This window comes from Atheta coriaria, unplaced genomic scaffold (assembly GCF_025399875.1).
Source record: "Atheta coriaria isolate IRGN ID8LTWV9N9 unplaced genomic scaffold, Caltech_Dcor_3.1 hic_scaffold_9_pilon, whole genome shotgun sequence".
NCBI lineage: Eukaryota > Metazoa > Arthropoda > Insecta > Coleoptera > Staphylinidae > Dalotia > Dalotia coriaria.
This window is the reverse complement of record NW_027045451.1, coordinates 6,118,659-6,134,501: the sequence shown is the minus strand read 5'-3', so window position 1 is coordinate 6,134,501 and position 15,843 is coordinate 6,118,659. Positions and strand designations below refer to the sequence as shown.

Here is a 15,843-nt window from a genome sequence, read left to right as displayed (position 1 = left end):
TGGTTATCTCGTTAACTCATTACGGGAATTGGCGTTCCGCGCGACCGCCATTTTTTAATTAACTCACTAACGAAACTACAAAACGCCATTATGCGCGAATGACCTATATACTTGCGTCCGGGGGCGCGAGAATGCGAGCATAATACGAGCGCACGAGTGCATACGAACTTTGCTTACGTCTTCCTGCTTCCTGCCGCCCGTGCGCCGCCTCCGGCAGACTTTGAAATTAAATTGGAAAAAGGGCAAGCGGCGGAGGCGAAATTTAAGAGTTGAAATTTTATTAAACAAGTTTAAGGAACTCTACGCTGGTACTTCTATTTTCAACGTTTTTATATATACAGGGTGTTCATTTAAAAATAAAAATTGACAAATTTCATATGTTTAATTTGAATAATTACAAATATTATTCTTTATTTTTTCATTTTTTTAAATTTAACTTTAAAGTTTTGTGTACTTTATTACGTAATAGTTAATTTAATATGAGGTTAAATTTCTTACGTGCTACTTTTGAGCGTTTTGCCTTTAATGTAATATTGCAGTAAGTAAACGTGAATGTGAACGCGCCGACGATGTGCGATGGTGCACAAAGCGCAGAGTGCCGAAAATTGAATATTCCGGTGTGCATAACTCCCGCCTCCGCCTTCCACAGCGCACCTCAACCGCATTTTCACGCCGAATTCTGCGTTTATTTCAATTTTTCTTTTTTCATACTTCACACATGCCTAGCTGCACACAATTCAACATGTCTTCATTTCTTAAAACATCCCCTAAGAAAACACCCTTACTTTTTTCCTTTTCCTTTGTTTCATATTGTTTTTCTTATTTACGTCTGTTTTTTCTTCTCGGAAGCTTTTTTTGTTTATTTTATGAATGGCGGTGAAATATGATTTGGAAAGGTGTTGACTAGTGTGGTTAGCACTCGCATAATACGTGCCCATGCGTGTTGCGCCTTAATAGCGCCCGGGTTCTGGAGATATTTGCGATCGTAAAGTGTGCACCTTATGGTTAGCGAGTGTGGAGGCGCCTGGCAACAGCGGAAAGAGGTGTGTGCAACCGTGCGTTAAGAACAAAAGGACTAAAATTATGACAAGAGTGGAAAACTAAAATTAAGGAAGCCAAGTGAGTGTTAAACAATGGCAACATGGTTAATTTAGTTAATTATAAAACAATTTGGAGAGAAACTTTGACATTGTAACTTTTTTCGATTTTCTTATACTGTTTTGTTCCTAGCAACTAGTTAGTTTATTTATACTCCGTTTGCAATACCTGAATACAGAACTTTTTTCTTTATCAAATTAACTTTAAAAATACATTTGTATGCTTTGCTCCAGCTAGAGGTAGTTAACTTTTGAAATATGTTACTCTCTGCGCTGTGTTGCAAAAAACCTCCAACACAGCGCACAATTTATATTTTTTCCGTTTTTTTTTGCGGGTCACAGAGAAGCAAAGATTTGGTGCTCGAGGGCATCGCCAACGCGTTGCGCTTTTCTTTGCTGCCGTTTGTTACCACACTTTACCCGTTTTTTTACACTCTGAAACTTTAGCTGACGGTGTAAAAAGGTTATTGATTCAATTTTTCGTATTTTTTACTTGTTGTTAAAACCTTTACAATGAATTTTGTAATTACTGATTTATTTTTTCTTGCTTTGAGCATACTGTATTTTTTGCGAATACGTTCTTTGTTTTTTTCTTCCGCTTGAATCGACAATCGATTGACTCACGATGCTCCGTCTGCGTAAAACAAAAAACGAATTAATGCCATTATCGTCGTTTCAAAAGAAACGAAATTATCAAACGCTGCAGCTTTAGGAGCAAAGATATTTAGAAAATTGGCGGAAAATCAATGCGTAAGTGACTCGTTCCGTTGGTTTGCGACGGCAAACACAACCAGGTCTAGGCGAAAAAAGCTGAAAACGTGACAACGACGCAACCAGAGAAAATGTGGAAATCCTTGCGACAATCTCATCGCACGCATAAAAGATTGGAGACATTGGTGCAAACGTGGAATATGCGAGTTGTGCGAAACATAAGAAAAGTGGATAAAGTGAAAAGCACAAAACAGGAAAAATGACAAAAAGGAGAAACAGCAAGATTTTTAGGCATCGGCGTTGATTTTATTCTTTGAGTAAACACAACAACCGCAATTGTACAAATATACAGAGTGTGGTAAAAAACTTATAAAAGAATATTTCGTACAAAATTGAGTTCTTTAAACATTCAGTAAAATTCTATTGTCTTTTGTGTTGACTCATCTTATTACGGAACATTAGGAAAATGGCAAATGGACGCAAATGCAATTTGCAGAGAATTCCTGCGTAAAAAACGTCGGAAAAGCCGCTTTACGGGAGCAAATTGACAAAAACATTTAGAAGATATATTTAACCTCACGTAAAACAAGAAAAAAAATTACAAAATAAAATATAAAAACATCAACGAATTAAAGTCTAACTTAAAAACCAATTTAAGACTATAACATTAATGTATTTTGGTATGAGTTCAATGTATAATTAATTAAATTTAAAGTCTGAAACTTTTTCCATCTACAAATATCAAAGTTTGACTTTGAGCTCTTTGGAGCGCCCACGCACACGCTGGCCCCCTTAAAATATCAAATTTGTCTCCGTCATAATTTGAGCTGGTAGCTGTGCGCGCGACATAAGGACTTTTATTGTAATTATAATGATGGTTTGAGCGACGTTAGTTCACCTCGTCCTCGTTCTGGTTTGTGTTTTCTTGTTAAACGCGAATGCGAACCAGTTCGCCAGCACATTTGCTCAATTTTAAGTTCGCTACTCTGCAAACTGCACTACTTTCCTCGTAATTATTCATCGTTATTCATCAATCATTAAAATGAAGTACGTAGCTACATAGCAACATAATAAATGCATCAATTTATCAAGCGAATCGAATTTTTGTCGTTTACGCTTATAACTTTTATAATTAATTATTAATAAGTATCAAATTGAATTATTGTAAATTATGTTTATACGGAGAATAAAATTAGAACAGTTTAAAGGTGAGGTGAGTAGTAATAAAACAATATTAACTCATATATGATGCCGTATTATGTCATAATGAAAATAGCAACGTTGCTGTTAACCTGATATTAATGCGGCAACAACCTCATTAATTCATTAAATTTGCCGAATTTCATGGTTAGTTGAAGGGTTTCGGATGCGCGCCCGCTGTAATACACTTTCAAAAGGGCTGGGCCGACGCGTCGGTTAGAAAAGCACTTAAAACCATCAGCGATATAGGCGGCAATTAATTATTTACTAATTAAATAATAATAATCCGAGCGGCAGCACCACGCTGACTTGACGTAGGTGCTTCCGCATATCTGCGAACATATATTTGAGCTTTTCCCATTTCAATATGCTTTTAAACATTAAACAACAAACGTCTGATTAAATTTATCCACTGAGATATATTTATATCCTTAAAAATTATTCATAAACTTGTTTATAGTTCAGTTTAAAATATAGCAGCAGAAATAAATTATGATAATGTGTTGAATTTTTTCGCTGTGCAGGCTATTAAATGTCCGCGCTTGGAAATTTATGAAAATCTAGTGCGGCCTGATAAATCTTTTTCCGTGGGCGGGCGAAGTGCATCTCTTGATGGTTTTTGTGCTCCCTCGGCAGACCGCGTCCCGCTATTATCCTGCGGTTATTGATGGCAAAATGCATTATAGATTTTGCCACAGCGTCAGCGAACGCGATTTTTTTTCCGTGTTGCGTTTTGTCGAGTGACGGCCGCGCTGGAATTACATCCATTCATTGGGGGTTAGAGGGGGCGTTGAGGATAAAGCGAGAAATGATAAAACGTGGCCCAAATCGCGCCGTCATCTATCTATAACTTTGTGCTGGGGTGTTCCGCGGGGACAAAGTGCTGGAATTACACGTTAAATGCTTAAAGCCAGTTGCAGTTGATGACCGGTAAAAAGCGGGAAAAAATTTGATTGCTTTGCGCTCGGATTAAAAATCGTTACAAGCTGTAAAACCCTTGAAATTAATTGCTTCGCACAAATAAAACTACAAAACATGCAAATGTCAAACAATGATTTTTAATAATACTTTTATTTTATGTTTTTTTTTAGTGCAACTTGTAATTTATACACTAGTAGAAAACTTTCTGAAGTATTTAATTTTGAATTTGCGGTGTTTGCAACATAAATTATTTTTTAGGTTCAAAAACCTCATTTTTCTTGCGTTCCTCGTGACTTTTCACGTCGCCGACGTCGGCTGCGTCGGCGGCATTCATCATTACGCGTTATTCTCCCATTGCATTTCTGCATTTTGCATCTCTTATCCTAGAGTTCAACATTCACCGCATGCGATATGAGTGCAGTTGTTCCCCCGATCATTTGCTCATTCATCTCGGTCATCTTTACGCTACGCTACGACTAAAATGCCGGTCCAAAAAATTTAAATTAAAAAATTTCATATTTCTTATCTGCACCCTCAGGAAACCGCCATATTTTCAACTAGTTACACTATCTTTAAACGCATAATTCAAACTTTAAAAATTCTGTCTTCATTATTCATCGTGTTTTCGTGTTTTTTGCAGTTATTATTTTAAGAAAAGGGATAGGGAAGTAGGTTTTGGTGCTATCACTAAAATTCACACCCAACTCAATTTTTTGTGCGCTACAACGCGTGACCCTCTTTTTTGGCACTTCCTTAGTAGAATCTAAGACGCTATGGCAAACCTAACCTCACATCTAGGTTTAAGAGAGTCCCTATCAGACTCGGCCGACACGTAATGCGGATGACAAATGGTAGCGGATATGGGATGCTCCAGCAGTGCCTTAGACCTAATCGTAGGCAGGAAACGGGTGTATCGACTCTCAGAAACCATACATCACACCATACACCAGAAGTTTTACCATCTGCATCTTACAAAATAGCAGATTATTTAACACAATTTTGAATTTTTATTTTTATTTCGGTGTTGTTAACTTTGTCAACTTTTCATTGTAATCGGTTTCCTAGCAGAAGGTGTGTTGTTGGCACGAATGGAATGTATAGTGGTTGGCATGCCAAGCGCAATATATAACTGGACGCATTCCAAACACATTCGCCTCGCGTTCGTTTCGAATTCACGCGGCACACTTTGTTCGATTTCCGTCACACACTGCGATAAAAAAAAGAATGAAAGATTTTTTATGCGGACACTCGGCATGCTTCGCATTCTGCATTCTCTTCTCACTTGTCATCTTTTCGCAGAGAGTGGTCTCACACCCCTCTTGAAATATTCATAAGATCTGAAGCAAGCGGCCATAATCTCAGCTTTTTTTCTATCTCTGCAACCGAAAAATAAATAAATAAAAATAAAACATAAGATGTAATGATGATTTAATAAGTAATAAAAAATGAACACGCTGTATAATAATCATGTTTGTAAGCTATCCGACGTAAACACCTGCGTACTTAATGTAGCGAAAATTAAATTATAATAAATTATGATCGTTCGGGCGCGCTGCGTCGTGCGGTACATAATGGGGCTTCTTCGTTCTAGCTACTACCTTCCTACGTCTTTTACATCTTTACGTTCTTATACGTTTCCTTTCTACAGAATCTAGTTGGTGGAGGTGCGCGGTCGTTACCGGCGCCTCCACCAGAAACCTCCCAACGCCTAATAATAGAAGGACACGCTTTCGTTGGAGCGTTTCCTTTGCTTTCCCTATATGCACCTACCGAGACTTTATTCGCGTGTTGACGCCCGTAAGTTAACGCTCTATTAGCTTCTATTTGCTGAGCAGTTTTCCGGGAAAATCTCATTCGTTCACCTGTTTTCCATGTTTTTTTCAACTTCCAAGCTAAAATTAGTTTTTTTTTTTAAATAAATTTTACGTGTTTTTAAAACACTTGGTATGTTTTCGAATAAATAAGGAGAGTAAAATTGCAGTTTTAATATTAATTACAAAGAGACTCTCTTGATCCTTTTCTTGGTTTTAAATTTTCTCATTTTTTATTTATGCCGTGCAATGCACATCACATCGTCTTGAGGCGGTGTTTGCGTGGTGCAGCTGGAATTTTATTACTCGGTTTTGTTCCTAATGAAAACTTTCCGCGTTCCGGTTGCTCGGGATTAATGAGCGGCATCAATAATGCGTGAAGCGGAGCGCTCCACCGACGCTTGCTCGTTGTCATCGGCCGCTGTACTATCATTTGTAATTAGAGCAATATCCACTTTGTTTTTGTTCACTGCTCAACGAGTATCCCAGCACTTTGGACAAATATCAAGTTCTCTTAGAATTCTCATTGTTTGCCTTCAACTTCTTCCCACTTCATGTTGCTTGTTTTCTATGGGAAGCATTTTTAATCCTTTCAAAATTTCCGCGCGCACCATGTTAGAAATAGTCGGTGCTTCACTTCTTGTTACTTTACAAGACGTGTAGCAGGAGCGCACGTCCAATATTTCCCCAAGAGGTGTTTTCTTGTTGCTTCGGCATTGCACGACTGCTTCCTCTCAATCTTGCGCTTGTCTTTTTCTGCCGGCATCCGGCTTGCGACGCGCGGTGCTCGTTTATATCGCGTCTAAACGCGCGATAGAACGCGTTTATTTATTATCGGCATTAATAATAAATTTCCTTTGCATTGCCTAACGTCTCCTAACACACGCTAGACTAGTCTCAGCTGTGGTTGCTTCGAGGCATAAAACGCACAAACCGGAAAACCGGAAATTGTAAAACTAACCTTACAAAATCATTCTTAAAAGCATATAGTTACGGATAATATTTGTTAAATTTATAAAAACGCAAACATAGCTAACCGGCGAACCGGAAATAATCATTTGTGAATTGAGAGAGAATATTAATTGAAAATTCAATTTTAATTACTTTGTAACTTTATGCACTCAATATCACAGCACAGTATGGTTAGTGTTGGACGGTGGGATTGATCAATCTGTTTAGCTCGAGTGTTTGTTATTGCAATATTGCGGCGTTTGTTTGCATTATGCAACCGATATGTGCGCGGCGCGCGCGAGTTACGGCAATCCGCTCATGCAAAATTTTGCAATTTCAATTCGGGCGTTTTCCTGCGGGGATCTAATAACTTGTTGTATCGATGCTCACGCCGCTTGCACGCGGAAACGTTCCGTATCGCTAAGTTTACTGAAACTGATACAACGATGCACTGTGGACACACACACATACACGATATAAATATCGATGTATTTTATGTTTGCCAATTTGTGAGTGCAGTTGCGTAAATTTCCCTCTTACAGCCTCCACTGATATGAGTATGAGTACGCATGGAGAAGTTATTGCTCACATTTGTTTCCGGCCTAACAAGCCTTTTGAAAAAAAACTGAAAATTTTTTCGTTTTGAATTTTTTTGTTTTCTGTCGCGTTCTTTTATTTTATTTCATTGATATGCGATTGAAGAACGCAGATTTGAGATTGGATCGTCCTGAGTGATTCGAAAACGTCGGTGAGGAGCGCACAATGAATCTCATTGATTATTCGATATATTCCGTTTTCGACTCACCTGCGAGAAGGGCGGATTACCTGTGTGCAATCTCAAAGAGCGATATCAATCCGGAAAGCGCAGAATTTCCAGGAATTTATTTATTCCGGGCGTTTTTGTTGGATTCGCGTTGTATCAATAAGTGATTCTCAAGTATCAACCAAGTCTATAATGTATGACAATTTTCTGAAGTACTAAAAATACGTCTTTTACTTTGTTATTTATTACTTCTTTATATAAAAAATCGGAGTGTGAGATTTCAACTTTGATTTCTTCTTTCTGTATTTTTATTTGAATCTTTATTGAATTCAGTCATTCAGAATTGTAAACTATTTACTTTCAACCCCTTTAGGCCTTAACAAAGTTTGAAGGGTAGTTGTGGATGGTGGTTTGAAGTTTTTAGTCAACCCTTTACCAAACTATCCTTATCTATAGCTCCGCTTCTTATTTCTTCTTCATCGTAGATTTCCAGATTTGCAAATTTGCAGATTCATTGGTTGAATTCGTGAATATAAAGTCCAAGAATAATAAATTACCCTTATAATGAATTATGGCTGCTCCGCGCTGGAGGCGGCTGCGGCAGCATTTTGGCCACTCTGAGGCGTCGCTACTAATAAACACAACAATAAAATTTCATCGTTATGAACGACGGCGAACAAAAAAAAACAAAAATCTTAGTGTTAGCCCTTTAAGAAAACAAAACGTTTTTATTAGTTTAGAAAATAATTTATGTGAAGGGCGGGTGAACTATAAAATGATTATAAAAGACTATGAAAGACTATAAAATGATGAAGTGCCAAATAGTTTATTACCAGGGTGGGTGTTTTAATTGCTTTATAAATATTTAATGCTAAAACTTTTCATAAATGAATATTAGTGAAGAAAAACTCATAAATATTTTCTGTTTAAAGGTTAGTTGTATAATACCATTAATTTGGTTTATATTATGCAACCCAATATACATGAAGCCAATATATTCAATTAATTATTTGATTCTAAGCGATTCCGACAATTTAAGACTTAAAGTTGTGATCATTATTGACACTAAATTAAAATTAAGTGTATTTCTTTGGGGATTTGTAATCACAATGCGAAATTGAATGAGTTAATTAAGTGTGAAGATAAATGAACTATGGTAATTTATTTCTTTCTCTCTGAGTGAAATAATTCCACCCTATTCTTCAATTCGCCGAAATTCTACCAAAAAACTTAGTCTGAAATCAGTGGCTGCGAATGCCGGCAAATGTAAATGTAATTTATCGATTATACTAATGAACTAATGAATTCGATTCAGTAGGGCTAATCGCCTGGCTTTCCCATTTTTTTGTGTAGTCTTCTTTTGTTTTGGCTCAGTATACGCTTGCTGTAAAGTTGGCGTAATACTACCAAACACCGACTACAAGTCTTCAATGTATTTTTTGTTGTCGTATTCATTTACTGGAAAAAGAGTTGTTGTTCGGTAAACGAATAGGGGATAACCAGTGGTCCAGTAAACTTGTTGGTGGTGGTGGTTAGAAATGTGGGGGGAGGAAGTGTAAAGCGACTGGAACGATTTATTATTTTAGGTCATGTTTGCATTCGATAAATAAAGCAAGTACATGAGTGGGATGCGAGAAAAAGAGAGCGTGGTTGAGAAAAATTGTAGTTGGGGTGGAAATTGTGGAGCTAATGGTGGGATGCATAAGCTCGAAGACCAGCATCAGTTGCGGTTTTTACTTATCCTGGCAATTTTTCATTTTGATACACAGAAACAAATAAACAGAAAATCAGTAAACACGTTTTTTTTTCACAACTAAATATTTTTTTTAGCATGGTGGGTAAAATTATACTATTACGTACGTAGGGCGCTATTTTTCCAAACCTAATGTTAATAAAAATCAAGCACAATTATAATAATATTAGGAAAAACTAAATACCTCTTTTCAATTTCACCTTTATAGCCCTGGTTTTCCACGGTTTTGAGCACAAAAAGTGATAAATTATACATAAACGCCCAAGGTCGTCACTGAAGCACTTTAGTCACGGCCATTAGTCACGGGGTAGAGCTAGCGCCTGCGCATTTGCCTACGTCCAATGCCCAATGTCATGCGCTGTCAGTTAAAGTAATCAATTTCATTTAATACATGTATGTGGATGTGGTTCAGGTTCTTCTGCTTAAAAGCATCTCTGTTTCTTCGACTTTCGTCGATTTAAAATAGACCAGTAGAATTGAAATGAATTAATCCAGTTTGTTTGCTGCACGATGCCTGATTCGTTCCCGCAAATGGGAAATAAATGAGGAAAAGGAAATGTTGGAGTGCAGGATTGTGGGCATGTTAATGGCATTGACTGCAAATCACCGCATGCAAATGCAGTCAAACTGAATTTTTAACTATTTTCCACAAATAAGAATGAAGAGCACAAAAAGTCAACAAAAAAAGTTTTGTTTGAAAGAAACAAGGAAGCAAGCGAAACTCTAGTGCATAATTTATGATGGAAAGCTTTTAACGAGCGCTCTTTTTAAAACGATGCAATTAAATTGCAAGAAAAGATGTTTTTCATGGAAGAAAAAAAAATTACAAAAAATTTTGTTTATGCAAGCATAATTTAAATTCATAATAATGAATTTAATCTTTTTAAAAGAATAATTTTCCATTTAAAATTTTTTAAATTGCGTGTAGTATTGTATAGTTTTCCAGCCGATATCTTTTAAGTTTTCATTGTACACGCTACATTTATATTTATTTGCCATCCTCACTACCCAACCGTGTTTCTATTTGTTGTCGGTATAAGTTGTATCCGTTATATTTGTTATTTTGTTATTGTCGGCCGTTAGTTGCACTTGCCCGAGTGCGGATTTCTTCTTCAGCCGATCCTCTTTCTTTTCGAGCGATTTTCCGCCACAAATAGGAAGACGATGCCATTGAGCGCAAAGTGCAGCCAACCTGCGCGCATTGCAGCATGCGGGCGTAATTGAAAACGCGCCGGCAATGCACCCCGCCTAACCTCTTTGCACCCCCTGCATACTTCCGGAAAGGACGTTATTTGCAATACACACAATGCGCGTGTAATATATACGATGTTATACGAGTCTCGTGCAATTTACAATTTTGCGCACCGCATTTGAAACTGAAATGAACAAATTCACATACAGTGTGTTCACACGTATAAAAATTTAATCTTTTTATTTAAATTTAATTTTACACCGTTTAACTCACAATAAACTACTTTTCCGTTTGGATAATATGTAAACACGTTTCTGATTTGCTGTTGAGTGCATATTTGTAGCTTTGAATTCATTCGTGGAGTTTCGTATGCGATTGCCATAAGAAAGCAAAATAAATAGGGCGTGCGTTATTGGTTTACTGTGCTTTTATCTGTGAAATACGTTAAGCAATGTGCCGGAAAAGCGACTGGCGCGCCATGGCTTGCACAATGCCGAAAATCTTTGCGGGAGATAAAATTGAAGTTTTACGAAATTTCCCCGCCTGCGTTCGCGAAGCAGAAGCGAACAAAGTTGCCGCTGTCGATACTCACCGCGCTTGTTTACCAGCGTCGATACACGCGAGGCAAATCAACGTGTAAATAAACAAACAAACAAGAAAAACAAATAAATATTTATTAAATGTATTAAATTTATCAAGAACATTCAAAACATAAGATATTATACGTATATCTATATAATATTATATTGACGTTTTTGATTTAGCATTTTCTTTTCGGTATTGGATATTTTACTAAAACTTTTTTTTAGAAATTTTTATATTATATTATTTCCATTCATCTCTTTTGCACACATTTTGTGACTTCTTAAAGTTTCTTCTTTGTTGCTTCCTAGTCAGATGAATTATACTTTAAAAGGTCCTCCTCCAGGGCATTGCCTGCGTGGGAGGAGGGAAAGATGTGAAATTTACGAGCCACCGAATTAAATTAGCCTCGCAGCAGCTCCTTCGGATGTATATTTTCTTTTTGCATATCGTATATTGGCCCATGCCCGCTCCGAGGCCTATATTAGAGTCGAGGGGTTGGGGTTGAATTGGAAAATGGAGCAGTAGCAGTTGCGAGGGTGTACTGCCGACGTTTCACCTCCTGAAACGTTGACTTCTAATAAGAAAACGTTGTTTGAAAATTCTGAATTTGAATATTTTTCACCGCGCTTGTTTTTATACCAAAAAGTGAGTGTTTTCATTAGATAACTAAGAGGAATATGATCAATAACCTTAAAAATTATACATTTAATATATATTTTTAATCTGTAATATTCTGTATGTTTGAGTTTGATATATTAATCTCATATTTGATTTTATTGCTTTGCTTCGAAGAATATGAAATTTGTTGGCAAAAAAAATGAAAACGAAACCAGACCAATTTAACCCACCCCATGCGACTCGCACGCATTCCTCATTCCTCATTTTTTTTTTTCATTTTCCTTGACTCTTCATTGCTTGTTCCCCCATCTGAAAGTGCCCCTCATGAAAAGTTATAAAATTACTTTATTCCTATTTTTTACTTCTTTCAACCAAAGCGTGCCAGTGTCCAGAAACCCTTCAGTTTTCGGGCCTTATTCTATGGTTGATAGCTTCGACTCTTTATACTCCTAGATTTCTCATAGGCTTCATAGTTCTGCTTCTTTTTATCCCCTCGTTTTTTTCTTACCGCAATAAATCGGCCACTCAAAGACTCGCTGCGTTTCTTTCTATTGTGCGAGGCAGCAAATCCTGTAACAGGACTTTGGCAGCAGAAGTAAAAGTAGATTCATCTCTTGCGGTACGCCGAGGATACTAATAATAATGAATATTTTTATTATCGTCGACGGTGTATGCTTTTAATATTATTTTTTATGTTTTTTCTCCATCCGGAATAAATCGAACTCGTGGCAGATAAAATAAATGGCAAACGACAAATGGATACTAAAATAAATCAATAGGAACAAAAAAGAAACGAATAATACTCAGAAAGATATCAATCACAAGCGAGGAATTTTATACACTTTAAAAAATTTGTTGTGTTTGGTAAAAGTTAGAAATTACTTTCGGAATTGCTTTGGAAAGTGTTTCAATTCCGTTAAGTTGGTAACAAAATATCACCGAAAGCACCATCTAGCGTCCGATAGTTTACTCAAACGGTAACGGTTATTGCCTGCTCGCTGGGTTGCATCACAGCAAGTGTGCAATAAACTGATGACTCTTCATACCGCGCTGCAGGTGCACAGCAGACTGCAACACTCCTTTCATCTTGTTCATCCCACGCAATGTCAAGAAGCAAGTTACGTGTTTCCGGTCCTGTTTGAAACGCGCGCTTCGATGAGAAATATTCTAGTAATGGTAGTTGTACTACTATAGTAGATGTGGGCCAGTGTACAGAAGGTTGGAGGCAACAAAATAAGGAAAAGCAAACGAGCGAAACCAAACGAAGTCGATGTCCACGGTTCTAAGGGGGCGATGCCGATGCTTTGATGCCGACGCAGCGCCCTCGATATTAGGGTCGTTACGGCGTCCATTCAACGACCCGAAACGAGTCCCTTGGAGGACTCCCAACAGCGTTGCGATGTTACCTATGTCGTTTCGATAACGTTCGATCTTCTGTCCGTGTTTTTAGAGGAAAGGACGATCCTCCGAAAACACGCTGTAGGGTGTGAAAATTCTTACACTTGAATAAACATTCGGGACCTTTAGAACAAAAAATATTTGTATAAAGATTTTGTTGTGTTGAAAGTTATAAATTATGCAATGTTTAATGAAGGCATGTGAGAGACAAAAACTTTGGGTTGCATCTTTCCAAAATTGGGAGGAGTGCTTTGTTCAGGACATCCATTTACGCCTAGCACGTAAATCCGCGTTCCGTTCACCGTCCACAATAATTATACCGGCAATACCTTAATGCACATGACAACCCACGGCTACACGTGCGGTTCCGGTAGTTATATCAAAAGATTAATCCGGAAAATCTGTGCAGAAAACTGTAATCATCAGGATTGCATTGGAAATAAAACAAGAAAATTTTAAAAAATTAAAAATTTTATTTTTAGAAAAAATATAACAATATGATAATAAATAAATTTTTTTTAATTGATAAATTTAGTAATTTTATTTTTTATATTTTGAGTCCGATTCTGTATAATTTTTTGCAACAGTTGTGCTGTATTTGCTGTTCAGCTAACAAACGTGCAGCGAACGCAACAAAAACGTTCGGTTACTGGTCGGTTGCACGGCCGGCCGGTTGGAAACAAAAACGAGCATAGAATCGACGACCGCTGCCGCCGCCGGAAACGCCGACTGCCGCTAAAAACTCCACACAGCACCTAATTACCGTAAAAAATCACTTCGACTCGCGTACTTGCAAGATTAAAACCGTCGAGATCAATTGCGCCAACAATACCAAATGTTAAACAATTTCCACCGTAAATTAATTGAATTGAACATAGTAGCCAAACTTAATGTTTATTTAATTATTTGTTGATATTTGCTTAATGTCAGATATGAAATTTTGCGTGTGATGCAATGATTCAATTATTTATCATCGTATTTAATTAATTATATATATATAATGAAATGCAAACCGGTTGTGCGCTCGACGACAACTTTGGCCGGGTTGGGATGCACCGATGTTGACTAATGCATTGCGCGGAGCAACGCGGCGAATTAATTATTGCCTAAGCAACGTTGCACCGCCCCCGCACGTCGCTATGTCTTGTTGCATGTGCGCGCCCGACGTTACATCATGGCAAAATGAATTATTTATTAATTTAGATTGATTTATGTTTGTATTTTCTGATGTGCACTTTTCACAATCAATAATTTTCTTCTTCAATTAAAATTTAATAAATTACGTTATATATTTACATCTTGTGGGTTATCTTTACGATGCGTTTTATTATTTTAAGCAATATTTTTATTTGTTAGCGTTTTATGCGAAAATTTATTATTGAGAGGATTTGTGCACGTTCAGGATAGCCCACGCGCAAGGTTGTAATTTATGCAGGAAATAAATAATTCATAGGAAATAATAATTCACAATTTAATAGTAGTAATGGCATGCCGCGTGGTGGAGGCGCCGGGCGTCGTGAATCCGGGGCCATTATAACGGGCTCGCGGAGAGTCTAATTAATTGCGCCGAACAATAATTGCAAGTTTAATGCGATTTACAGCTGTACGAGTATACGTGAGACCAAAATTTTAATACAGGGTCATGAAAAACTCAAAAAATTAAAATTTTCCCAAAAAGTTTTAGAATTCAAACTAATTTATTAAAAAGTTAATTTAATATAATTTTTATGTTATTATTTATGAGTTACACTGTATAGTCTTGCATGGAAGCCAGTAGAAGTCCAAGATATTTGTAGGCGATAAATTTTGAAAGCTCCGACGACACATTACTTGCACTCGGCTGCTGCGGCAAGCGAAGTGGATGCGTTATTCAAGCTTGCACCTTGGTTTCGACTTTGCTCGCTATTTCCACCGAGGCCAAGGCAGTAAGGCGGCGAGTCCTGCGCTGTTAATATTAATTGAACACTCACCGCAGACCGAGCACGGAACTTGTAGCTTCTTAACTTGAAACATTTGCTGTCGACCGGCGCCTCCACCATTTCTTTGGATGAATGTTTTAACGTTTTTTTTATCAATTAACCTTTGCCATTTCAGTCGACATCAAAATAAGAAAATTAGAAAATGTATTATGTGGTGTTAAACACCCCCGCAATTACCCACGTGACATTTCAAATGTATATTTGTTTTTCGACGAGAAGGAATTTATTTTATTATTGCGTATCAAATTATGTCAAATATCAAAATGTCAAATTAACATCAAAATTTTAATATTTTGCAAAAAGTTTTAAAAAAGTTTTAAATAAATAAAATAATTCATAAATAAAAATTGCTGGAACATATTTACATTCGCAATTTTGTTTATTCAGAATTTATTTGATTATTAAAAATAAAACAGCATTTTATTACATGTATAGAATATATAACAATTTATCCTATCACAATTTCCAAATAATAATTTGAACCCAAGCATTATTATTAATTTTACACAACATTGTTTTATGGATTTATCGTTTTTCTGCCATTGGTATTATTAAAATTTCCGCGCGCATTGATAAATGCGCAAAATGTACGTTGAAATCGAAGATGGCGGCGATAAACGACCTGCCGATAAACCATTCCACAGCGATAAGTGAACGATAAACGTTTTAAATCGCGCGTTTAAGAGCCATCTTCACCCTTCACCCCTTTATCCACACGTTTCGTTACTTTTCCCCAGTGTGAGTGACCGAAGTCATTCGATTCAATATCGCAAACCCGTGAAATGTACTTATCTCGTTGGTGCTGGAATTTTATGTACAGTGTATATGATCTCGATTGGTTGACCAAGGGTAGGAAGCTGGGTG

At 37.0% G+C, this 15,843-nt stretch overlaps 1 protein-coding gene across 2 annotated transcripts in view; it reads left to right on the top strand.

The window, feature by feature from the left end:
• The window catches only part of LOC135798949 (zwei Ig domain protein zig-8-like), a 78,061-nt gene that overhangs the window by 39,468 nt on the left and 22,750 nt on the right, over positions 1-15,843 (top strand). The gene's annotated exons all lie outside the window — the stretch shown is intronic.